We start from the raw sequence: 24,522 nt of genomic DNA, 5'->3' as shown, positions 1-24,522 counted from the left end.
ACTGTTAAAACATCAGTGGTTAAGAGGTGAAGTGTTTTATTCTACTTCTACTCTTATTATCAGGCAACATCCAGCCAAACCCAGGCCCTCAATTAAATACTATTGATACACCTGATGAATTTAGGGCACGGTCTGGATTTGGGATTATCCACATAATGTCAGGAGTTTACTCCCTAAAATAAGCTTTATATGATGTCTGCATCTTTGAGCACTCGGAGAGAAACTCACTGGTTGTCCTTGATCTACAAGGCTCTATATGGTCCCATCTTATCTATGTTCACTCCTCCGTGGAGCAGAAAACCGGTACGCTTTAAGGTCCAGCGACATTTACTGCTTGTACATTCCACGAGTGCGGACTGAATTGGGGAAAAAAGCATTCAGTTTTGCCGCCCCATCAACATGGAACAATCTCAAGGCTGAACTGAAATTGCCTCAACTTGTATCTTTTAATGTTTTCCGACGTCTCCAAATGGACAGACAACAAAAATCAATTGAACGGTGCCTCTGCTTTTGACCATTTTTTCTTTGTATTTTAGTTTTTAACTTAATTTGTATTGTGGTTTTACTCATGTCATCTATATGTATTTTATGGCTGTTTTTTAACGACGTGTGCTGCTGCCCTCTTGGCCAGGTCGCCCTTGAAAATGAGATCTCGATCTCAATCGGACTTTTACCTGGTTAAATAAAAATAATTTTTAAATTTTAAAGGATTAGGAAGAATCCCAAAATTTGCAGACGGCCATACCTTTCTGGCTCCGCCTGATCTCGTCTGATTGCAGAAGCTAAAGTAGGGCCTGGTTAGTACTTGGATGGAAGACCGCCTGAGACCCTAGGTGCCGTAAGCTTTTTCATTTCTCTCACTGCATGAAAAGTGAGATTTTCGTCCCCGTAAACGCCCGGAAATCTCTCTAATTTCCGACAATTTGCAACCCGCGCACGTCGCGTTTGTCTGTGCCACAAATTGTTGGAAACGAACCATGACGTAGGCGGAGAGCTGGCGGAGGTGCGAATGGCCCGAATTAGCATATGAATGCAGCGAAACCGCGGGTGGCCGAGCCGAGTGGGCTTGAACATCCTTACTCCTTATTGGAGGAAACCACAACTTACTAACAAATAAAATCACTCGTGATTGGCAGCAAAACCACACGTGGGCAGGCCAGGCTTGAGTTTCCTTGTTCATCATTGGATGAAACCACAACTTTCAATCACTCGTGATTGGTTGGCAGATCTGTCGCTATTGGTCACCCGCCTCATTTTATTTATATATTCATATTATGCTGTATATTCATTTCATGGTTATCCTATGTAGGCTACTACACTATTATTAGGATACCAACCAGGACATCAATGAATTTATAGAGAAAATGAACATTTGCCACATGTTTATGCAAAGAAAGAGCTTTATTAACAACACACAAACAACTACTACATACAAAGTGAGGATCTGCCCACACTTGGGTAACGGCGGTTTAAAAACTACAGCTCAGTAAACTGTCCGTTTGCCTCCTCGGGGTCGTAGACCGTCACTGGCGCCGTATTTTCCGAGGCAGGTCTGTTGTGCAGGCGCCTCGTGTGTGTGGCGACCGTACAATCCACCCCGAGACCCCGCCAACAACGCCGTCCCCTCCGTCCGACGTGAGCTCCACGGTGGCGGATTTCTACCTCGTCATCAGCCAGCACACTTTGTCTCGATTCCAGCAGCTGTAAAAACAACAATGAATCAGTACTGTGCGATGCGTACGGACACAACACATCGATCAATGCACCTGAAACAAGTCAGCAAATAAACTCTGACCCTCTTTCTTCTCGCTCGACTCCGCGCTGAATCCTTCGCAGCTCCTGCGTCCCGTCTCACAATACGTCTCACAGGCGGCTGGAAAACAATTAAATGAGTGTGGTATGAATACAAAAAAAAATCAAAATCAAGTCACAGTAACATTTAACAAGGAAGGAGAAACAGTGTCACTTACACACAATGACGTCGTCTAAATCTGGACTTTTCCCGGAGCAAATACGAGGTCACCACCTCATTATGAGGCGAGAATAGTCTGTGAAAACAAAATGTACCGCTTCCTGTAAACGACACGGCAAAGAAAACACACTTTAATAAAGCTGTTTCTGCTCACTTGTAAGGCTACTAGGCTACTCTTAGCTTAGCTTGAGGCTACGCTACTCTTAGCTTAGCTTACAGTCATCGAACATATTCTTACCGCTATCTTTGGATTGTGCGCCCGTCTCCTCTTCTTTGAGTCAGTTCCTCTCCTCCATGGACAGAAACCCGCAGAGTCCCGAACGCTCCAGTGCAGGGAACCGCTCGTTGATATCGACAGTTTGTTGTTGGAGTTGACGAGACGATCCACTGAGAGCTTTCAGCAGCTTCTTCTGTCTGTCTGCGGACTGGCCGAACGTTGGTGACCGCGGAGAGGAGTTGAAGGCGAGTTGAACGCGAGACGTCGTCCCGCCATTATTCACGAAGCAGCAAAAACCAAACAAAGGAACTGGAGATACAGTTCTTCTGAATATAGTAACACACGTGTCTGTTTGTGTGCTCGTCTTGCAAGTACTGCTGTATCAGTCATGCCTATGACCTCACACGTGATTGGACGAGGAGTCTAAGGGTCCTCCAATCACATACGAGGTTATTGTTATACGGAAGGACCAGTATTTTAGGAAGACAAATGGTTGTTTTGGTGTCAGCAGAACGATTTTCCCTAGAAAACTGTACAGTGGTGCCTCTTTATCCATTCCACCAGACACTCTTGAGTCTGACATACGTGCAATGTTGACAATGTATCATCACATGTACCCTTGTGTCACGGAGGTTGAATGTTTTGCCATGACATGTAAACGGGTAACATATATGAATGTAACTTACTCAATCGATAGATGCAGAGCATAAAGGTCAGCATGTGTTCATGCTAAGTGGTGTGGAAACGCTAACAGTTTTGAGGAACCCGTCCTTGACCCTCTAGCAGAACTACGACCAGCCATTATAAAGCAGTTTATAGTTGTTAATGTTGGGTCAAAGGGTACGGCATTTAAACATGTTCTTGCACAAGTTTCCTGGCTTCATCTCCACCCGGACAGACATTTTTATGGAAAGCCAATAGAAGTTTGGGGCTTGCAGGGAACAGACACGTCATACCCAGCATCATTTCTGCCAGTTGAGCGCATTGCTAGAAGATGTGTGGGTAATACATCCTCTGTGCATTTAAGTAAGACCAAAGAAAAGGTCACTGTAGTCCTGCCACTATGCACTGTAGTTGAGCTCTAGGAGACTGTGATCTCTGCAGACCCCTCATGCTGATTCAAATGTTGTTTGCATGGAATGCTCATTTTACCTTGAGTAAAACTAATTTTTTAAAGAAGTTATTTTGTGTATCTTTTTTACATTACATTTTTTTTTACATGTCATTTAGCTGACACTTTTATCCAAAGCGACGTACAATAAGTGCATTCAACCATAGGGTACAAACTCAGGAGAACAAGAAACAAGAAAGTGCAATTTCCTCAAATAAGCGAATTTACAATTTGCTATAGATGAGTGACGTTACAAGTACAATTTAAGTGCTATAATTCGTTAGTGTTTAGTCGAGGTAGAGTCTGAAGAGGTGTGTCTTTAGTTTGCGGCGGAAGATGTGAAGGCTCTCTGCGGTCCTGATGTCTTCAGAGAGCGCGTTCCACCATTTCGGCGCAAGGACAGCAAAGAGTCGAGACCTAGTCGAGTGTTTTGCTCTCAGTGAGGGAGGGACGACACGGCAAAGAAAACACACTTTTACATAACATTTGCCATTGCTAATGGCGTACACAGTAATCTAGCATATTTGAATTAAATAAATCAATTCTAGCTAAAATGTAAGAGTCTATAATTAGGCTACTGAGCCTGATCTATTTGTACCAGAGATTTTCTTACCTTTTAAAAAAATGTCACCTGGGCTAAAACTCCCTCTGCGACCCTGATTTGCATTTGTATAGCTCACAGCATTTTCATGTACATGTCAAAGCCTCCCCTAGAATTAGGAGGAGGAGGGTTATGGGGGGACAACTGCCAAGGGAGGCCCACATCAATTTCTGACAATTTACGCCAGTTTTCGGCGTTGCCCGCAAATTGCCGCAAACCTGAAATTCCACGACAATTTACAGTGCCGCATACTGCCGAAAATCCCACTTTTCATGCAGTGTCTCTCTGAAAGACATCGAGAAAGCATTAGAAAGTGACTTTTGATTATCAAAACTCCAAATCTTTTGACAAATTTTAAAGGATTACGAAGAAGCTAAAAAGTTGCTTACGGCCATACCTCTCTGGCTCCGCCTGATCTCATCTAATCTCAGAAGCTAAGCAGAGTAGGACCTGGTTAGTATCTGGATGGAAGACCGCCTGGGAATCCCAGGTGCCGTAAGCTTTTTCATTTCTCTCTCTGGAAGAAATCGAGAATGCATTAGAAAGTGACTCCTTTTGATAATCAAAACTCCAAATCTTTTGACAAATTTTAAAGGATTAGGAAGATGTATGGAAGTAAATCTGTGTCATCGGATTTTGAAAGAAAAAGGTGATTGAATTGCCAGCACTGAATATTTATGCATTGAAATCATGTATCTGAATGTTTTTCAACGTTAAAATATTCAACCGCAAATAATTCAATGCAAAAAAATTCAACCGCAACATCCGGGAACCCAAGGAAAAGCAATCGATTCTAGAGTCAAGATCGGGAGCGTGCGTCAAGCAAAAGGAGCGAGCGCCCCAACACAACTTCGGCTGTCGGCTAGAATGATAATGGGATTTTAGCCATGTCCGTTAACAATGGAGCTTCGGTGAGTGTTTTAACTTTAACTTTATGACTTTATGCCATCAGTGTGGTTTGTGTCTGTAAGGTTCAGTAATAGACAGCTAACATTTGTACATTAACAGACTGCATAGGACATGAACTACACATTTTCTTCTAGTTTTGAATAAAGTTAATGATGCTGTGATGCTTCGACAAGCTATTAGGAGTGATTGGCGGAGTTTTGAAACCAGGAACGCGCTTGTAGAGCATAGGAGCCGCTGCAGCGTAGTGGGGGGGCAGCGGCTTTAGCGGCGCGTGTGCAGACGCATAACCCCGACAGTACATGCAGGAATAACCGGGGTACTGATGGAGTTCTCTTGGTCTGGTAACCACGTGCGTGAAGGTAGTAACCGGGTTATGAGAACTCCGACTATATCCTGGGTAAGGTGTCCCGTACCACCTACAGCATGGATCAATTATCAGAAGAATGCCCTGGCCGCTAAGTTCATGCTGGATATGATTCTGGTGCTGTAGCCAAACTTAGTACAAAGGATATTGCCTGTCTGATTATTTTAAAATCATGTATATTATACGTGTACTACTGATTTGTAATATCCTTCTTACGGGGTTTTTCACTGGGACAAATGTGTGGTAACCCTTAATAGAAAAATGCTCTCCCATGTTATTTTCAATGCAGGTACTTCTTCAGCGAATCACATGGCCCCGTGAGGATGAAGATGATGACGATGATTTTTCAGTTGACACCAGATGCCGCATGTCAGGCTATTTCGACAGTTCATTGTGAATGGTAGGTTTACAAAATACATTTGAAAGTGCTATTAAATTATAATTTGTCTACTTGGCTGTTTAAATGTTCAACGTTAACTTCACATTGCGGGTTAGTCTTCTCTTCTATTGAGTGCAAGCTGTTAGTGCCAGACTCTGCTATTTATCCTGATGATGGTAAAGTCAAATTAGATTTTTTTGGGTCATTTGATTTGTTTCATTGTTTTTTCATCTCCTCCATAGCAACACCAACTGAATTGACCAATCTGGTCAAATTCTGGACCGGGTGGGAGATTCTCCCAACGAGCCCCTCTGTAGAGGTGGTCATGGGCAGATACCCCACAGCCTCCACCTGCTTTGAGATGTTGCGCATCCCAGGGCATTACAAGGATTATCAATCTTTTCAAAGTGATATTTAGGCCTGTATTTGCTCTTGCCAAACAGGATTTGGCCTTGTGTGAGAGACTAGATTTGTACTAAACGTTGATCTAACTTTGTTTGTTGGCTGTTCAAAATGTTAACTGTTATGCAACAGATATGGATGTTCACTGTAAACAATCTGTGCACTGAAATAAATACTTAATCTAGGAGTTATGTGGACATGACTGTACTGGTTTCACTGTTACTGCAAAGACTTGAAATCTTAAGCTGTATTACAAAATAAATTTCAATTTTCAGCTTTCACATAAAACTCTGGTGTACAAATAACAGCATAAAATATCTAGAATGAAATGAAATGTGACAATTCAAATTCCCTTTGAGAGTCTAAAATAGTTTAAAGCTTAATACTGTAGCTAAGTCATTTTGAATCTTTTGTATCTTGTTTCCTTTTTAACAGCTCGAAACACAGGATACAATATATTGCAAGATATTACTTTGATTTGTGGAGGTACGGTTGCAGAGGTAATTCTCTTTCTCTTGCTGACTCAGTCTTTAGTGGCTAATGAAGCCCAGCCATTAAGGGTTTCTTCTCTAAATCAGTGCTCACATCAAAGCTTTAACAACATGCATTTGGCTTGTTTGAGTGTGGGTTGATGTCTCTGTGCAACTCTCAATTCAGTTCTTTTACAGAGAAAGAAATTGCTCACAGAACTGAACAGTAGCAATGTAAATATCACAGCCAAAGGACTGGGATGCAGCTCCTGGGTTAACTGCATCTCCTAATGATGTCATTTGTTCATCAGTCAGTGGGCAATCTGCATCTGGGTCAATGCTGCTTGAGTGGTCATCATGGGGAAGTCCAGTTTTCCCACTCAATATCTGGAATGTCCATATCCTACAACAGAACAATTTTTGAATTACATGCAGTATTATCTGGATAAACAGTAGGCACATTTTCAAATTTGACTTCTAATTTCATTGCTTACACATGTGAACCACATTACTTATTAAAATCACATTATACTTTGCACATACCTCTGTGTTATCTGGCCCAGGAATTGGGTGTGTCAGTCGGGCCGGAGCCGGGGAGGAGGACAAGGACGCAGAGAGGCTTGACTGCAGGAGATTTATTCAAATAATATCATATATCTAATAACAACGATCCTTTTCACATCACAATACTAACGCGGGTGAACATGCAAAACTACAAGACACACTGGCACAGGACAAAGGGAGACGCAGACAATAAGTATCCATGAGGGAGGTGAGGGAACAGGTGGAGACAATTAGGAATCAGGGGAGACAATCGACAGGAGACACCTGAGGAAGGGCAAGACACCTGAAACGAGAGGGGGTTTAGACGCCACAATAAAACAGGAAGTCTCAAAATCAGACGTAAGACGGGACACAAACACAAACTTCACCAACATGTATGACAGGGTGATGTGCACGACCCAGCACCCACAACTGGTTAGGGGTCATCTGGCTCTCAGTTCTTATCAGATGATCGTCCCAACCACTGCGAAAAGTATTGAGGTCATCCTGCAGGCGTGGGAGGAACACAAAGTGGCAGCAGAAGAGGTGTGTAGCGTTGTCGATGCTGAGGAAACCCTCTTCTTCAAGGTAGTGGAGAACATCGTAGTGGATGCTTGTTACAGCAACCCACAAGTCTCTCCACAGCCGCTCAATCCTGAAAAATTATTAAATTGACAAACATTTTAAAGTAATATAGAAAATTTACTTCCACTGAACTTCTTCAATCCCAAAATAAACTAACAGGAAACCTCACTGAGGTTTCTTTTAAGACAAGTGCACAAAAAATATATATTCATTTCGGAAATATAGTCCAACTGATTCAACCTTTCTTTATTTTGTGTGTATGCATAAAATATCTTTGAAAATTAGATCTTGTTGGTGATTGTGTTTCTGTTTGTTTGGGTTTTGGCTGTGTTCTCTTGTGTTTGTGTGCGGCAGGGGGTGTGGCTGGCTGTTGGCGGCAACTGGACTGGACGAGACACACCTGCATCCAATCATCCTCCTCCATATAAACCTGGGCGTCTCATCGCGGCGACGCCAGATTATTCAGTCTACTATGAACGCTCGTGTGCGTCACCGCCCGGCTCTTCGTCCTCCCCGTCGCCAGGATCCTTGCCAGCCAATAAACTTTTGTCCGTATATCCAATCACTAACCTCTCCGTGTCTGCTTTGGGGTCCGAACCTTCACCTAAACCTAACAGAATAATCTGGCCATAACATGGACCCCGCAGACGTGGAGAGATTCAGACTGGCGCTTTCCTCCCAAGGCAGACGAGTGGGGCAGCATAAGGCAGCCTTAGACGAGGTGATGGAGACGCTCAACAGGCTTACCTCCACAGTGGCGCAAATCTACGCAAAGTGTCTACTCACCTCTTCACGCTGACTGCTTCGTCTCCCACTCCAGCTCCGGATCTTGCTCCACCACCCCCAGCGGCTCCGCCGAGCTCTTCCTCCACTCAACCCCGGGAACCCGTCGTCCCCACACCCGCTAGGTTTTCGGGTCAGTCAGGGTCAGGTAGAGAATTCCTTTTTCAATGTAATCTTGTTTTTGAACAACAGCCCCTCACTTACGCTACCGACAAATCACGGGTAGCGTTTGTTATGAGTCTCCTATCGGAGAAAGCCGCGTCTTGGGCTGTAGCGCTCTCGTTTAGCCAGTCCCCGGTTTGTTTTTCCTTTTCCTCCTTCTCCGAGGAGTTTCTTAAAGTGTTTGACCACCCGCTGCGTAGCAAGGAGGCTAGCAGCCGGCTCCTGTCGCTACGGCAAGGAGGGGACTCCGTAGCTAAGCACTCAGTGAATTTTTGGATTCTAGCGCTTGAGACCGGGTGGGATGAAAGAGCGTTGCAGGGGGTTTTTCTCCGGGGATTGAGAGAGGAGTTGAGGGACGAATTGGCTTCTCAGGATGAGACATCCTCTCTAGATTAGTTAATTTTGTTAGCTATTTGTTTAGATTCTCGTCCTTACGAGCGCCGCAGGGAGAGACTAGGGAGAGTTAGTCTCACCCCTCCCGTGACTCAGAGCGTGAATCCTCCCCAGTGTGGACTTGTGCCTCCTCCTTGTCCCGACAGGAGGTTTTCCCAGACCGCGTTTCCTCCCTCCGTTCCCGATGAACCCATGCAGCTTGGAAGGACCAGACTCACTCCACGGGAGCATCAACGTCGCCGGCGCCTTGGCCTCTGTCTTTGCTGCGGGCAGGATGGACATCTGCAAATGCACTGCCCGCTGCTGCCAAAAGGGGGGGCTCACCAATTTCGGGAGGAGCGTTGGTGAGCCTTTCCTCTGTTTGTTCGTCTCCTTCCCGGTTGACAATTAAGGGGACTGTGTCTTGGGATCAGTCCTCCCGTTCCCTGTCCATTTTAGTGGACTCAGGGGCCGATGACAATTTTATTGACTCTAGTTTTGCTTCTCGGGCAGGTATCACCTGCCAGCTGCTTTCTCACCCTAATAGGGTTTTTGCTTTAGATGGCAGGCTGTTAGCTCAGGTCACCCACCGCACGGCGCCCGTGAACCTGATGCTATCCGGTAACCACCGGGAGATTATTTCCTTTTTTTTTTTAATTCCTTCTCCGGCTTCCCCTGTAGTGCTAGGGCTTCCTTGGTTGCAGTTGCATAACCCTCAAATTGACTGGCCCTCCGTCTCCATTTTCAACTGGAGTCTTTTCTGTCATTCTCATTGTTTACATTCTGCCATTCCGTCAACCATGTCTTCAACACCGCCACCCCCCCAATCAGTGGATGTCAGCTCTGTGCCCGCAGTCTATCACCACCTCCGGGAGGTGTTTAGTAAGGACCACGCTCTCTCTCCCCCCTCACAGACCTTATGACTGCTCCATTGATTTAGTTCCGGACGCTCCTTATCCTTCCAGTAAGCTGTATAACTCATCTAAGCCGGAAAGAGTGGCCATGGAGACATATATTTCTGACTCCTTGGCCACTGGACTAATTCGACCTTCGTCTTCTCCGCTAGGGGCAGGGGTTTTTTTTTGTGGAAAAGGACAAGTCGCTGCGCCCTTGTATTGACTTTCGGGGCCTAAATGACATTACTGTTAAGAACAGATACCCCCTCCCGCTTATAGACTCGGCGTTCGGACCCCTCCATGAGGCCTCTATCTTTATGAAGTTGGACCTCCGAAACGCTTACCACCTAGTGAGGATCAAGAAAGGAGACGAGTGGAAGACTGGGTTTAACACACCTCTGGGACATTTCGAGTACTTGGTGATGCCCTTTGGTCTCACAAATGCACCTGCGGTTTTCCAAAACCTGATCAATGACGTGCTACGGGACATGTTGAACTGTTTTGTGTTTGTTTATTTAGACGATATTTTGATTTTCTCGCGCAATCTCCAGGAACATGTGCAACATGTTAGTTTAGTCCTGAAGAGACTCCTGGAGAATCGTTTATATGTTAAGGCGGAGAAGTGTGAGTTTCATGTGTCTTCTGTGAGTTTTTTGGGTTTCATTGTGGAGAAGGGGCAAATCAAGACCGACCCTGCCAAGGTTATGGCAGTGGCCGACTGGCCTACTCCTACATCAAGGAAGCAACTACAGAGGTTTCTCGGGTTTGCCAATTTCTACCGCAGGTTCATCTGGGACTATAGCAGAGTTGCCACACCCCTTACGCAATTGACTTCTGTTAAAGTCCCATTTGTGTGGTCCCCTGTGGCAGAGGCCTCGTTTGCTAAATTGAAATTGTTATTTTCTTCTGCACCTGTCCTTATTCACCCTGACCCCGCGCTACAGTTTATTGTGGAGGTGGATGCTTCCGACTCTGGGGTGGGAGCTGTACTTTCACAGCGCTCCTCGGCTGATCAGAAGCAGCACCCTAGTGCCTTTTTCTCCCGCCAGCTCTCCCCAGCAGAGAGGAACTATGACGTGGGGAATCGGCAGCTGCTGGCGGTCATCCTAGCTCTGCAGGGGTGGAGGCACTGGCTGGAGGGATCCACTCATCCTTTCATTGTGTGGTCGGATCACAAGAACCTCTCCTACCTCAGATCGGCTCGGAAGCTCAACTTACGCCGGTCCCGATGGGCTTTGTTCCTGAGGCGATTTCAATTCACCCTCACCTATCGTCCAGGATCCAAGAACATCAACCCGGATGCACTGTCACGTCAGTTTGCTCCCCCAGTTGAGGACACCGCTGGAAGCACCATCCTGCCGTCGGCCTGTGTGGTTGGAGTAGCCGGGTGGGAGATCGAGGGTGTGGTCCAGGGGGCCCAGGGGGACCAGCCGGTTCCACAGGGTTGTCCTCCGGGCCGGTTGTTTGTTCCAGAGGTGGTGAGGTCTCCTGTCCTGCAATGGGGACACGCCTCCCGGATTGCCTGCCATCCTGGTTTTTGTAGAACACTGGCTCTCCTGCAACAACGGTTCTGGTGGCCTTCCATGACAACGGATACCAGGGGATTCGTCGCTGCCTGTTCCGTCTGCGCCCGGAGTAAGGCCTCACACCAGGCCCCCGCCGGATTGCTGCACCCCCTTCCCATCCCTCACCGCCCGTGGTCGCATGTGGTGGTCGATTTCATCACTGGCTTACCCCCCTCGGAAGGCAACACCGTTATACTGACTGTGGTTGACCGGTTCTCCAAGGCAGCCTCTGGTCCGATTCCCAGCCAGTGCAGTAGAATTCTGCCTGAAAAAAAACATTTAGAATAATGTATTTAAATCATTCCAAAATTTCAACTTGACCGTAGGCGGCCATTTTTAAATCCCCTGCCCACATTGGAGTTCTATGAGCATTGGTGGTTCAATGGTAGAATTCTCGCTTGCCATGCGAGAGATCTGGGTCCGATTCCCAGCCAGTGCAGTAGAATTTTGCCCAAAAAATGAGATGAATATTTTATTTAAATCATTACAAAATGTCAACATGACCATAGGTGGCCAATTTTAAATCCCCTGCCTACAATATTGTTGTATGAGCATTGGTGGTTCAATGGTAGAATTCTCGCTTCCCATGCGAGAGATCTGGGTCCGATTCCCAGCCAGTGCAGTAGAATTCTGCCCAAAAAATGACATTTAGAATATTGTAATTAAATCATTCCAAAATTTCAACTTGACCATAAGCGGCCATTTTTAAATCCCCTTCCCACATTGGAGTTCTATGAGCATTGGTGGTTCAATGGTAGAATTCTCGCTTCCCATGCGAGAGATCTAGGTCCGATTCCCAGCCAGTGCGGTAGAATTCTGCCCAAAAAATGACATTTAGAATATTTTATTTAGATCATTCCAAAATGTCAACATGACCATGGGTGGCCATTTTTAAATCCCCTGCCCACAACATTGTTGTATGAGCATTGGTGGTTCAATGGTAGAATTCTCGCTTCCCATGCGAGAGATCTGGGTCCGATTCCCAGCCAGTGCAGTAGAATTCTGCCTGAAAAATGACATTTAGAATATTTTATATAGATCATTCCAAAATGTCAACATGACCATAGGTGGCCATTTTCAAATCCCCTGCCCACATTGGAGATCTATGAGCATTGGTGGTTCAATGGTAGAATTCTCGCTTGCCATGCGAGAGATCTGGGTCCGATTCCCAGCCAGTGCAGTAGAATTCTGCCCAAAGAATGACATTTAGAATATTGTAATTAAATCATTCCAAAATTTCAACATGACCATAAGCGGCCATTTTTAAATCCCCTTCCCACATTGGAGTTCTATGAGCATTGGTGGTTCAATGGTAGAATTCTAGCTTGCCATGCGAGAGATCTGGGTCCGATTCCCAGCCAGTGCAGTAGAATTCTGCCTGAAAAATGACATTTAGAATATTGTAATTAAATCATTCCAAAATTTCAACATGACCATAAGCGGCCATTTTTAACTCCCCTTCCCACATTGGAGTTCTATGAGCATTGGTGGTTCAATGGTAGAATTCTCGCTTGCCATGCGAGAGATCTGGGTCCGATTCCCAGCCAGTGCAGTAGAATTCTGCCTGAAAAATGACATTTAGAATATTTTATATAGATCATTCCAAAATGTCAACATGACCATAGGTGGCCATTTTCAAATCCCCTGCCCACATTGGAGATCTATGAGCGTTGGTGGTTCAATGGTAGAATTCATGCTTCCCATGCGAGAGATCTGGGTCTGATTCCCAGCCAGTGCAGTAGAATTCTGTCTGAAAAATGACATTTAGAATAATTTAATTAAATCATTCCTAAATTTCAACTTGACCATAAGCGGCCATTTTTAAATCCCCTGCCCACATTGGAGTTCGATGAGCATTGGTGGTTCAATGGTAGAATTCTCGCTTGCCATGCGAGAGATCTGGGTTCTGATTCCCAGCCAGTGCAGTAGAATTCTGCCTGAAAAATGACATTTAGAATATTTTATATAGATCATTCCAAAATGTCAACATGACCATAGGTGGCCATTTTTAAATCCCCTGCCCACATTGGAGTTCTATGAGCATTGGTGGTTCAATGGTAGAATTCTCGCTTGCCATGCGAGAGATCTGGGTCCGATTCCCAGCCAGTGCAGTAGAATTTTGCCTGAAAAATGACATTTAGAATATTGTAATTAAATCATTCCATAATTTCAACTTGACCATAAGCGGCCATTTTTAACTCCCCTTCCCACATTGGAGTTCTATGAGCATTGGTGGTTCAATGGTAGAATTCTCGCTTGCCATGCGAGAGATCTGGGTCCGATTCCCAGCCAGTGCAGTAGAATTCTGCCCAAAGAATGACATTTAGAATATTTTATTTAGATCATTCCAAAATGTCAACATGACCATAGGTGGCCATTTTTAAATCCCCTGCCTACAATATTGTTGTATGAGCATTGGTGGTTCAATGGTAGAATTCTCTCTTGCAATGCGAGAGATCTGGGTCCGATTCCCAGCCAGTGCAGTAGAATTCTGCCCAAAGAATGACATTTAAAATATAATTTTTTTAGATCATTCCAAAATGTCAACATGACCATAGGTGGCCATTTTTAAATCCCCTGCCTACAATATTGTTGTATGAGCATTGGTGGTTCAATGGTAGAATTCTCGCTTGCCATGCGAGAGATCTAGGTCCGATTCCCAGCCAGTGCAGTAGAATTCTGCCTGAAAAATGACATTTACAATATTGTAATTAAATCATTCCAAAATTTCAACTTGACCATAAGCGGCCATTTTTAACTCCCCTTCCCACATTGGAGTTCTATGAGCATTGGTGGTTCAATGGTAGAATTCTCGCTTGCCATGCGAGAGATCTGGGTCCTATTCCCACCCAGTGCAGTAGAATTCTGCCTGAAAAATGACATTTAGAATATTGTAAATAAATCATTCCAAAATTTCAACATGACCATAAGCGGCCATTTTTAAATCCCCTTCCCACATTGGAGTTCTATGAGCATTGGTGGTTCAATGGTAGAATTCTCGCTTGCCATGCGAGAGATCTGGGTCCGATTCCCAGCCAGTGCAGTAGAATTTTGCCTGAAAAATGACATTTAGAATATTGTAATTAAATCATTCCATAATTTCAACTTGACCATAAGCGGCCATTTTTAACTCCCCTTCCCACATTGGAGTTCTATGAGCATTGGTGGTTCAATGGTAGAATTCTCGCTTGCCATGCGAGAGATCTGGGTCCGATTCCCAGCCAGTGCAGTAGAATTCTGCCCAAAGAATGACATTTAGAATATTTTATTTAGATCATTCCAAAATGTCAACATGACCATAGGTGGCCATTTTTAAATCCCCTGCCTACAATATTGTTGTATGAGCATTGGTGGTTCAATGGTAGAATTCTCTCTTGCAATGCGAGAGATCTGGGTCCGATTCCCAGCCAGTGCAGTAGAATTCTGCCCAAAGAATGACATTTAAAATATAATTTTTTTAGATCATTCCAAAATGTCAACATGACCATAGGTGGCCATTTTTAAATCCCCTGCCTACAATATTGTTGTATGAGCATTGGTGGTTCAATGGTAGAATTCTCGCTTGCCATGCGAGAGATCTAGGTCCGATTCCCAGCCAGTGCAGTAGAATTCTGCCTGAAAAATGACATTTACAATATTGTAATTAAATCATTCCAAAATTTCAACTTGACCATAAGCGGCCATTTTTAACTCCCCTTCCCACATTGGAGTTCTATGAGCATTGGTGGTTCAATGGTAGAATTCTCGCTTGCCATGCGAGAGATCTGGGTCCTATTCCCACCCAGTGCAGTAGAATTCTGCCTGAAAAATGACATTTAGAATATTGTAAATAAATCATTCCAAAATTTCAACATGACCATAAGCGGCCATTTTTAAATCCCCTTCCCACATTGGAGTTCTATGAGCATTGGTGGTTCAATGGTAGAATTCTCGCTTGCCATGCGAGAGATCTGGGTCCGATTCCCAGCCAGTGCAGTAGAATTCTGCCTGAAAAATGACATTTACAATATTGTAATTAAATCATTCCAAAATTTCAACTTGACCATAAGCGGCCATTTTTAACTCCCCTTCCCACATTGGAGTTCTATGAGCATTGGTGATTCAATGGTAGAATTCTCGCTTCCCATGCGAGAGATCTGGGTCCGATTCCCAGCCAGTGCAGTAGAATTCTGCCCAAAAAATGACATTTAGAATATTGTAATTAAATCATTCCAAAATTTCAACTTGACCATAAGCGGCCATTTTTAAATCCCCTTCCCACATTGGAGTTCTATGAGCATTGGTGGTTCAATGGTAGAATTCTCCCTTGCCATGCGAGAGATCTGCGACCTATTCCCACCCAGTGCAGTAGAATTCTGTCTGAAAAATGACATTTAGAACAATGTAATTAAATCATTCCAAAATTTCAACTTGACCATAAGCGGCCATTTTGAAATCTCCTGCCCACATTGGAGTTCTATGAGCATTGATGGTTCAATGGTAGAATTCTCGCTTGCCATGCGAGAGATCTGTGTCCGATTCCCAGCCAGTGCAGTAGAATTCTGCCTGAAAAATGACATTTAGAATATTGTAATTAAATCATTCCAAAATTTCAACTTGACCATAAGCGGCCATTTCTAAATCCCCTTCCAACATTGGAGTTAAATAAGCAATGGTGGTTCAATGGTAGATTTCTCGCTTCCCATGCGAGAGATCTGGGTCCGATTCCCAGCCAGTGCAGTAGAATTCTGCCCAAAGAATGACATTTAGAATATTTTATTTAGATCATTCCAAAATGTCAACATGACCATAGGTGGCCATTTTTAAATCCCCTGCCTACAATATTGTTGTATGAGCATTGGTGGTTCAATGGTAGAATTCTCGCTTGCCATGCGAGAGATCTAGGTCCGATTCCCAGCCAGTGCAGTAGAATTCTGCCTGAAAAATGACATTTACAATATTGTAATTAAATCATTCCAAAATTTCAACTTGACCATAAGCGGCCATTTTTAACTCCCCTTCCCACATTGGAGTTCTATGAGCATTGGTGGTTCAATGGTAGAATTCTCGCTTGCCATGCGAGAGATCTGGGTCCGATTCGCACCCAGTGCAGTAGAATTCTGCCTGAAAAATGACATTTAGAATATTGTAAATAAATCATTCCAAAATTTCAACATGACCATAAGCGGCCATTTTTAAATCCCCTTCCCACATTGGAGTTCTATGAGCATTGGTGGTTCAATGGTAGAATTCTCGCTTGCCATGCGAGAGATCTGGGTCCGATTCCCAGCCAGTGCAGTAGAATTCTGCCCAAAGAATGACATTTAGAATATTTTATTTAGATCATTCCAAAATGTCAACATGACCATAGGTGGCCATTTTTAAATCCCCTGCCTACAATATTGTTGTATGAGCATTGGTGGTTCAATGGTAGAATTCTCGCTTGCCATGCGAGAGATCTAGGTCCGATTCCCAGCCAGTGCAGTAGAATTCTGCCTGAAAAATGACATTTACAATATTGTAATTAAATCATTCCAAAATTTCAACTTGACCATAAGCGGCCATTTTTAACTCCCCTTCCCACATTGGAGTTCTATGAGCATTGGTGGTTCAATGGTAGAATTCTCGCTTGCCATGCGAGAGATCTGGGTCCGATTCGCACCCAGTGCAGTAGAATTCTGCCTGAAAAATGACATTTAGAATATTGTAAATAAATCATTCCAAAATTTCAACATGACCATAAGCGGCCATTTTTAAATCCCCTTCCCACATTGGAGTTCTATGAGCATTGGTGGTTCAATGGTAGAATTCTCGCTTGCCATGCGAGAGATCTGGGTCCGATTCCCAGCCAGTGCAGTAGAATTCTGCCTGAAAAATGACATTTACAATATTGTAATTAAATCATTCCAAAATTTCAACTTGACCATAAGCGGCAATTTTTAACTCCCCTTCCCACATTGGACTTCTATGAGCATTGGTGGTTCAATGGTAGAATTCTCGCTTGCCATGCGAGAGATCTGGGTCCTATTCCCACCCAGTGCAGTAGAATTCTGCCTGAAAAATGACATTTAGAATATTGTAAATAAATCATTCCAAAATTTCAACTTGACCATAAGCGGCCATTTTTAACTCCCCTTCCCACATTGGAGTTCTATGAGCATTGGTGATTCAATGGTAGAATTCTCGCTTGCCATGCGAGAGATCTGGGTCCTATTCCCACCCAGTGCAGTAGAATTCTGCCTGAAAAATGACATTTAGAATATTGTAAATAAATCATTCCAAAATTTCAACTTGACCATAAGCGGCCATTTGTAACTCCCCTTCCCACATTGGAGTTCTATGAGCATTGGTGATTCAATGGTAGAATTCTCGCTTGCCATGCGAGAGATCTGAGTCCGATTCCCAGCCAGTGCAGTAGAATTCTGCCCAAAGAATGACATTTAGAATATTTTATTTAGATCATTCCAAAATGTCAACATGACCATGGGTGGCCATTTTTAAATCCCCTGCCCACAACATTGTTTTATGAGCATTGGTGGTTCAATGGTAGAATTCTCGCTTCCCATGCGAGAGATCTGGGTCCGATTCCCAGCCAGTGCAGTAGAATTCTGCCCAAAAAATGACATTTAGAATATTGTAATTAAATCATTCCAAAATTTCAACTTGACCATAAGCGGCCATTTTTAAATCCCCTTGCCCACATTGGAGTTCTATGAGCATTGGTGGTTCAATGGTAGAATTCTCGCTTGCCATGCGAGAGATCTGGGTCCGATTCCCAGCCAGTGCAGTAGAATTCTGCCCAAAGAATGACATTTAGAATATTTTATTTAGATCATTCCAAAATGTCAACATGACCATAGGTGGCCATTTTTAAATCCCCTGCCTACAATATTGTTGTATGAGCATTGGTGGTTCAATGGTAGAATTCTCGCTTCCCATGCGAGAGATCTGGGTCCGATTCCCAGCCAGTGCAGTAGAATTCTGCCCAAAAAATGACATTTAGAATATTGTAATTAAATCATTCCAAAATTTCAACTTGACCATAAGCGGCCATTTTTAAATCCCCTTCCCACATTGGAGTTCTATGAGCATTGGTAGTTCAATGGTAGAATTCTCCCTTGCCATGCGAGAGATCTGCGACCTATTCCCACCCAGTGCAGTAGAATTCTGTCTGAAAAATGACATTTAGAACAATGTAATTAAATCATTCCAAAATTTCAACTTGACCATAAGCGGCCATTTTGAAATCTCCTGCCCACATTGGAGTTCTATGAGCATTGATGGTTCAATGGTAGAATTCTCGCTTGCCATGCGAGAGATCTGTGTCCGATTCCCAGCCAGTGCAGTAGAATTCTGCCTGAAAAATGACATTTAGAATATTGTAATTAAATCATTCCAAAATTTCAACTTGACCATAAGCGGCCATTTCTAAATCCCCTTCCAACATTGGAGTTAAATAAGCAATGGTGGTTCAATGGTAGATTTCTCGCTTCCCATGCGAGAGATCTGGGTCCGATTCCCAGCCAGTGCAGTAGAATTCTGCCCAAAGAATGACATTTAGAATATTTTATTTAGATCATTCCAAAATGTCAACATGACCATAGGTGGCCATTTTTAAATCCCCTGCCTACAATATTGTTGTATGAGCATTGGTGGTTCAATGGTAGAATTCTCGCTTGCCATGCGAGAGATCTAGGTCCGATTCCCAGCCAGTGCAGTAGAATTCTGCCTGAAAAATGACATTTACAATATTGTAATTAAATCATTCCAAAATTTCAACTTGACCATAAGCGGCCATTTTTAACTCCCCTTCCCACATTGGAGTTCTATGAGCATTGGTGGTTCAATGGTAGAATTCTCGCTTGCCATGCGAGAGATCTGGGTCCGATTCCCACCCAGTGCAGTAGAATTCTGCCTGAAAAATGACATTTAGAATATTGTAAATAAATCATTCCAAAATTTCAACATGACCATAAGCGGCCATTTTTAAATCCCCTTCCCACATTGGAGTTCTATGAGCATTGGTGGTTCAATGGTAGAATTCTCGCTTGCCATGCGAGAGATCTGGGTCCGATTCCCAGCCAGTGCAGTAGAATTCTGCCTGAAAAATGACATTTACAATATTGTAATTAAATCATTCCAAAATTTCAACTTGACCATAAGCGGCCATTTTTAACTCCCCTTCCCACATTGGACTTCTATGAGCATTGGTGGTTCAATGGTAGAATTCTCGCTTGCCATGCGAGAGATCTGGGTCCTATTCCCACCCAGTGCAGTAGAATTCTGCCTGAAAAATGACATTTAGAATATTGTAAATAAATCATTCCAAAATTTCAACATGACCATAAGCGGCCATTTTTAAATCCGTTGCCCACATTGGAGTTCTATGAGCATTGGTGGTTCAATGGTAGAATTCTCGCTTGCCATGCGAGAGATCTGGGTCCGATTCCCAGCCAGTGCAGTAGAATTCTGCCCAAAGAATGACATTTACAATATTGTATTTAGATCATTCCCAAATGTCAACATGACCATAGGTGGCCATTTTTAAATCCCCTGCCTACAATATTGTTGTATGAGCATTGGTGGTTCAATGGTAGAATTCTCGCTTGCCATGCGAGAGATCAGGGTCCGATTCCCAGCCAGTGCAGTAGAATTCTGCCTGAAAAATGACATTTACAATATTGTAATTAAATCATTCCAAAATTTCAACTTGACCATAAGCGGCCATTTTTAACTCCCCTTCCCACATTGGAGTTCTATGAGCATTGGTGATTCAATGGTAGAATTCTCGCTTGCCATGCGAGAGATCTGGGTCCTATTCCCACCCAGTGCAGTAGAATCCTGCCTGAAAAATGACATTTAGAATATTGTAAATAAATCATTCCAAAATTTCAACATGACCATAAGCGGCCATTTTTAAATCCCCTTCCCACATTGGAGTTCTATGAGCATTGGTGGTTCAATGGTAGAATTCTCGCTTGCCATGCGAGAGATCTGGGTCCGATTCCCAGCCAGTGCAGTAGAATTCTGCCTGAAAAATGACATTTAGAATAATGTATCTAAATCATTCCAAGATTTCAACATGACCATAAGCAGCCATTTTAAATCCCCTGCCCACATGGGAGTTCAATGAGCATTGGTGGTTCAATGGTAGAATTCTCGCTTCCCATGCGAGAGATCTGGGTCCGATTCCCAGCCAGTGCAGTAGAATTCTGCCTGAAAAATGACATTTAGAATATTTTATTTAGATCATTCCAAAATGTCAACATGACCATGGGTGACCATTTTTAAATCCCCTGCCCACAACATTGTTTTATGAGCATTGGTGGTTCAATGGTAGAATTCTCGCTTCCCATGCGAGAGATCTGGGTCCGATTCCCAGCCAGTGCAGTAGAATTCTGCCCAAAAAATGACATTTAGAATATTGTAATTAAATCATTCCAAAATTTCAACTTGACCATAAGCGGCCATTTTTAAATCCCCTTCCCACATTGGAGTTCTATGAGCATTGGTGGTTCAATGGTAGAATTCTCGCTTGCCATGCGAGAGATCTGGGACCTATTCCCACCCAGTGCAGTAGAATTCTGCCTGAAAAATGACATTTAGAATATTGTAATTAAATCATTCCAAAATTTCAACATGACCATATGTGGCCATTTTCAAATCCCCTGCCCACATTGGAGATCTATGAGCATTGGTGGTTCAATGGTAGAATTCATGCTTCCCATGCGAGAGATCTGGGTCCGATTCCCAGCCAGTGCAGTATAATTCTGCCAGAAAAATGACATTTAGAATATTGTAATTAAATCATTCCAAAATTTCAACTTGACCATAAGCGGCCATTTTTAAATCCCCTGCCCACATTGGAGTTCTATGAGCATTGGTGGTTCAATGGTAGAATTCTCGCTTGCCATGCGAGATATCTGGGTCCGATTCCCAGCCAGTGCACTAGAATTTTGCCTGAAAAATGACATTTAGAATATTGTAATTAAATCATTCCAAGATTTCAACATGACCATAAGCGGCCATTTTTAAATCCCCTGCCCACATTGGAGTTCTATGAGCATTGGTGGTTCAATGGTAGAATTCTCGCTTGCCATGCGAGAGATTTGGGTCCGATTCCCAGCCAGTGCAGTAGAATTCTGCCTGAAAAATGACATTTACAATATTGTAATTAAATCATTCCAAGATTTAAACATGACCATAAGCGGCCATTTTTAAATCCCCTGCCCACATTGGAGTTCTATGAGCATTGGTGGTTCAATGGTAGAATTCTCGCTTGCCATGCGAGAGATCTGGGTCCGATTCCCAGCCAGTGCAGTAGAATTTTGCCTGAAAAATGACATTTAGAATATTGTAATTAAATCATTCCAAAAATTCAACTTGACCATAAGCGGCCATTTTTAAATCCCCTGCCCACATGGGAGTTCAATGAGCATTGGTGGTTCAATGGTAGAATTCTCGCTTCCCATGCGAGAGATCTGGGTCCGATTCCCAGCCAGTGCAGTAGAATTCTGCCTGAAAAATGACATTTAGAATATTTTATTTAGATCATTCCAAAATGTCAACATGACCATGGGTGGCCATTTTTAAATCCCCTGCCCACAACATTGTTTTATGAGCATTGGTGGTTCAATGGTAGAATTCTCGCTTGCCATGCGAGAGATCTGGGTCCGATTCCCAGCCAGTGCAGTAGAATTCTGCCCAAAAAATGACATTTAGAATATTGTAATTAAATCATTCCAAAATTTCAACTTGACCATAAGCGGCCATTTTTAAATCCCCTTCCCACATTGGAGTTCTATGAGCATTGGTGGTTCAATGGTAGAATTCTCGCTTGCCATGCGAGAGATCTGGGACCTATTCCCACCCAGTGCAGTAGAATTCTGCCTGAAAAATCACATTTAGAATATTGTAATTAAATCATTCCAAAATTTCAACATGACCATAGGTGGCCATTTTCAAATCCCCTGCCCACATTGGAGATCTATGAGCATTGGTGGTTCAATGGTAGAATTCATGCTTCCCATGCGAGAGATCTGGGTCCGATTCCCAGCCAGTGCAGTATAATTCTGCCAGAAAAATGACATTTAGAATATTGTAATTAAATCATTCCAAAATTTCAACTTGACCATAAGCGGCCATTTTTAAATCCCCTGCCCACATTGGAGTTCTATGAGCATTGGTGGTTCAATGGTAGAATTCTCGCTTGCCATGCGAGATATCTGGGTCCGATTCCCAGCCAGTGCACTAGAATTTTGCCTGAAAAATGACATTTAGAATATTGTAATTAAATCATTCCAAAATTTCAACTTGACCATAAGCGGCCATTTTTAACTCCACTTCCCACATTGGAGTTCTATGAGCATTGGTGGTTCAATGGTAGAATTCTCGCTTGCCATGCGAGAGATCTGGGTCCGATTCCCAGCCAGTGCAGTAGAATTCTGCCTGAAAAATGACATTTAGAATAATGTATCTAAATCATTCCAAGATTTTAACATGACCATAAGCGGCCATTTTTAAATCCCCTGCCCACATTGGAGTTCTATGAGCATTGGTGGTTCAATGGTAGAATTCTCGCTTGCCATGCGAGAGATCTGGGTCCGATTCCCAGCCAGTGCAGTAGAATTTTGCCTGAAAAATGACATTTAGAATATTGTAATTAAATCATTCCAAAAATTCAACTTGACCATAAGCGGCCATTTTTAAATCCCCTGCCCACATGGGAGTTCAATGAGCATTGGTGGTTCAATGGTAGTATTCACGCTTCCCATGCGAGAGATCTGGGTCCGATTCCCAGCCAGTGCAGTAGAATTCTGCCTGAAAAATGACATTTAGAATATTTTATTTAGATCATTCCAAAATGTCAACATGACCATGGGTGGCCATTTTTAAATCCCCTGCCCACAACATTGTTTTATGAGCATTGGTGGTTCAATGGTAGAATTCTCGCTTGCCATGCGAGAGATCTGGGTCCGATTCCCAGCCGGTGCAGTAGAATTCTGCCCAAAAAATGACATTTAGAATATTGTAATTAAATCATTCCAAAATTTCAACTTGACCATAAGCGGCCATTTTTAAATCCCCTTCCCACATTGGAGTTCTATGAGCATTGGTGGTTCAATGGTAGAATTCTCGCTTGCCATGCGAGAGATCTGGGACCTATTCCAACCCAGTGCAGTAGAATTCTGTCTGAAAAATGACATTTAGAATAATGTAATTAAATCATTCCTAAATTTCAACTTGACCATAAGCGGCCATTTTGAAATCCCCTACCCACATTGGAGTTCTATGAGCATTGGTGGTTCAATGGTAGAATTCTCGCTTGCCATGCGAGAGATCTGTGTCCGATTCCCAGCCAGTGCAGTAGAATTCTGCCCAAAGAATGACATATAGAATATTTTATTTAGATCATTCCAAAATATCAACATGTCCATAGGTGGCCATTTTTAAAACCCCTGCCTACAATATTGTTGTATGAGCATTGGTGGTTCAATGGTAGAATTCTCGCTTGCCATGCGAGAGATATGGGTCCGATTCCCAGCCAGTGCAGTAGAATTCTGCCCAAAGAATGACATTTAGAATATTTTATTTAGATCATTCCAAAATGTCAACATGACCATAGGTGGCCATTTTTAAATCCCCTGCCTACAATATTGTTGTATGAGCATTGGTGGTTCAATGGTAGAATTCTCTCTTGCAATGCGAGAGATCTGGGTCCGATTCCAAGCCAGTTTAGTAGAATTCTGCCCAAAGAATGACATTTAGAATATTGTAATTAAATCATTCCAAAATTTCAACTTGACCATAAGCGGCCATTTTTAAATCCCCTTCCCACACTGGAGTTCTATGAGCATTGGTGGTTCAATGGTAGAATTCTCGCTTGCCATGCGAGAGATCTGGGACCTATTCCCACCCAGTGCAGTAGAATTCTGTCTGAAAAATGACATTTAGAATAATGTAATTAAATCATTCCTAAATTTCAACTTGACCATAAGCGGCCATTTTGAAATCCCCTGCCCACATTGGAGTTCTATGAGCATTGGTGGTTCAATGGTAGAATTCTCGCTTGCCATGCGAGAGATCTGTGTCCGATTCCCAGCCAGTGCAGTAGAATTCTTCCCAAAGAATGACATATAGAATATTTTATTTAGATCATTCCAAAATATCAACATGTCCATAGGTGGCCATTTTTAAATCCCCTGCCTACAA

The 24,522-nt window shown here is 43.2% G+C and overlaps 1 long non-coding RNA gene and 13 other non-coding genes across 14 annotated transcripts; 13 read left to right on the top strand and 1 right to left on the bottom strand.

The window, feature by feature from the left end:
• Positions 1-1,410: 1,410 nt before the first annotated feature.
• Positions 1,411-2,067, bottom strand: LOC144394042 (uncharacterized). Its single transcript, XR_013456876.1, has 3 exons — positions 1,971-2,067; positions 1,796-1,873; positions 1,411-1,701 (listed from the first exon to the last, which is right to left on the bottom strand). It is a non-coding gene; the product is annotated as an uncharacterized LOC144394042 (long non-coding RNA).
• Positions 2,068-4,284: 2,217 nt separating this feature from the next.
• Positions 4,285-4,403, top strand: LOC144394044 (5S ribosomal RNA). The gene has a single exon (XR_013456878.1). It is a non-coding gene; the product is annotated as a 5S ribosomal RNA (ribosomal RNA).
• Positions 4,404-11,882: 7,479 nt separating this feature from the next.
• trnag-ccc (transfer RNA glycine (anticodon CCC)) lies at positions 11,883-11,953 on the top strand. Its single transcript has one exon. It is a non-coding gene; the product is annotated as a tRNA-Gly (tRNA).
• Positions 11,954-12,068: 115 nt separating this feature from the next.
• Positions 12,069-12,139, top strand: trnag-ccc (transfer RNA glycine (anticodon CCC)). The gene has a single exon. It is a non-coding gene; the product is annotated as a tRNA-Gly (tRNA).
• A 115-nt stretch (positions 12,140-12,254) lies between these two features.
• On the top strand, positions 12,255-12,325 carry trnag-ccc (transfer RNA glycine (anticodon CCC)). The gene has a single exon. It is a non-coding gene; the product is annotated as a tRNA-Gly (tRNA).
• Positions 12,326-13,184: 859 nt separating this feature from the next.
• On the top strand, positions 13,185-13,256 carry trnag-gcc (transfer RNA glycine (anticodon GCC)). The gene has a single exon. It is a non-coding gene; the product is annotated as a tRNA-Gly (tRNA).
• A 487-nt stretch (positions 13,257-13,743) lies between these two features.
• trnac-gca (transfer RNA cysteine (anticodon GCA)) lies at positions 13,744-13,814 on the top strand. Its single transcript has one exon. It is a non-coding gene; the product is annotated as a tRNA-Cys (tRNA).
• An 861-nt stretch (positions 13,815-14,675) lies between these two features.
• On the top strand, positions 14,676-14,746 carry trnac-gca (transfer RNA cysteine (anticodon GCA)). Its single transcript has one exon. It is a non-coding gene; the product is annotated as a tRNA-Cys (tRNA).
• A 675-nt stretch (positions 14,747-15,421) lies between these two features.
• On the top strand, positions 15,422-15,492 carry trnag-ccc (transfer RNA glycine (anticodon CCC)). The gene has a single exon. It is a non-coding gene; the product is annotated as a tRNA-Gly (tRNA).
• Positions 15,493-17,839: 2,347 nt separating this feature from the next.
• On the top strand, positions 17,840-17,910 carry trnag-ccc (transfer RNA glycine (anticodon CCC)). Its single transcript has one exon. It is a non-coding gene; the product is annotated as a tRNA-Gly (tRNA).
• A 302-nt stretch (positions 17,911-18,212) lies between these two features.
• Positions 18,213-18,283, top strand: trnag-ccc (transfer RNA glycine (anticodon CCC)). Its single transcript has one exon. It is a non-coding gene; the product is annotated as a tRNA-Gly (tRNA).
• Positions 18,284-20,443: 2,160 nt separating this feature from the next.
• On the top strand, positions 20,444-20,514 carry trnag-ccc (transfer RNA glycine (anticodon CCC)). The gene has a single exon. It is a non-coding gene; the product is annotated as a tRNA-Gly (tRNA).
• Positions 20,515-20,629: 115 nt separating this feature from the next.
• Positions 20,630-20,700, top strand: trnag-ccc (transfer RNA glycine (anticodon CCC)). The gene has a single exon. It is a non-coding gene; the product is annotated as a tRNA-Gly (tRNA).
• Positions 20,701-21,745: 1,045 nt separating this feature from the next.
• Positions 21,746-21,816, top strand: trnag-ccc (transfer RNA glycine (anticodon CCC)). Its single transcript has one exon. It is a non-coding gene; the product is annotated as a tRNA-Gly (tRNA).
• The last annotated feature ends 2,706 nt before the right edge of the window (positions 21,817-24,522 follow it).

The sequence above is a fragment of the Gasterosteus aculeatus genome, unplaced genomic scaffold (genome assembly GCF_964276395.1).
Source record: "Gasterosteus aculeatus unplaced genomic scaffold, fGasAcu3.hap1.1 HAP1_SCAFFOLD_34, whole genome shotgun sequence".
NCBI lineage: Eukaryota > Metazoa > Chordata > Actinopteri > Perciformes > Gasterosteidae > Gasterosteus > Gasterosteus aculeatus.
This window is presented reverse-complemented; position numbering and strand designations above follow the sequence as displayed.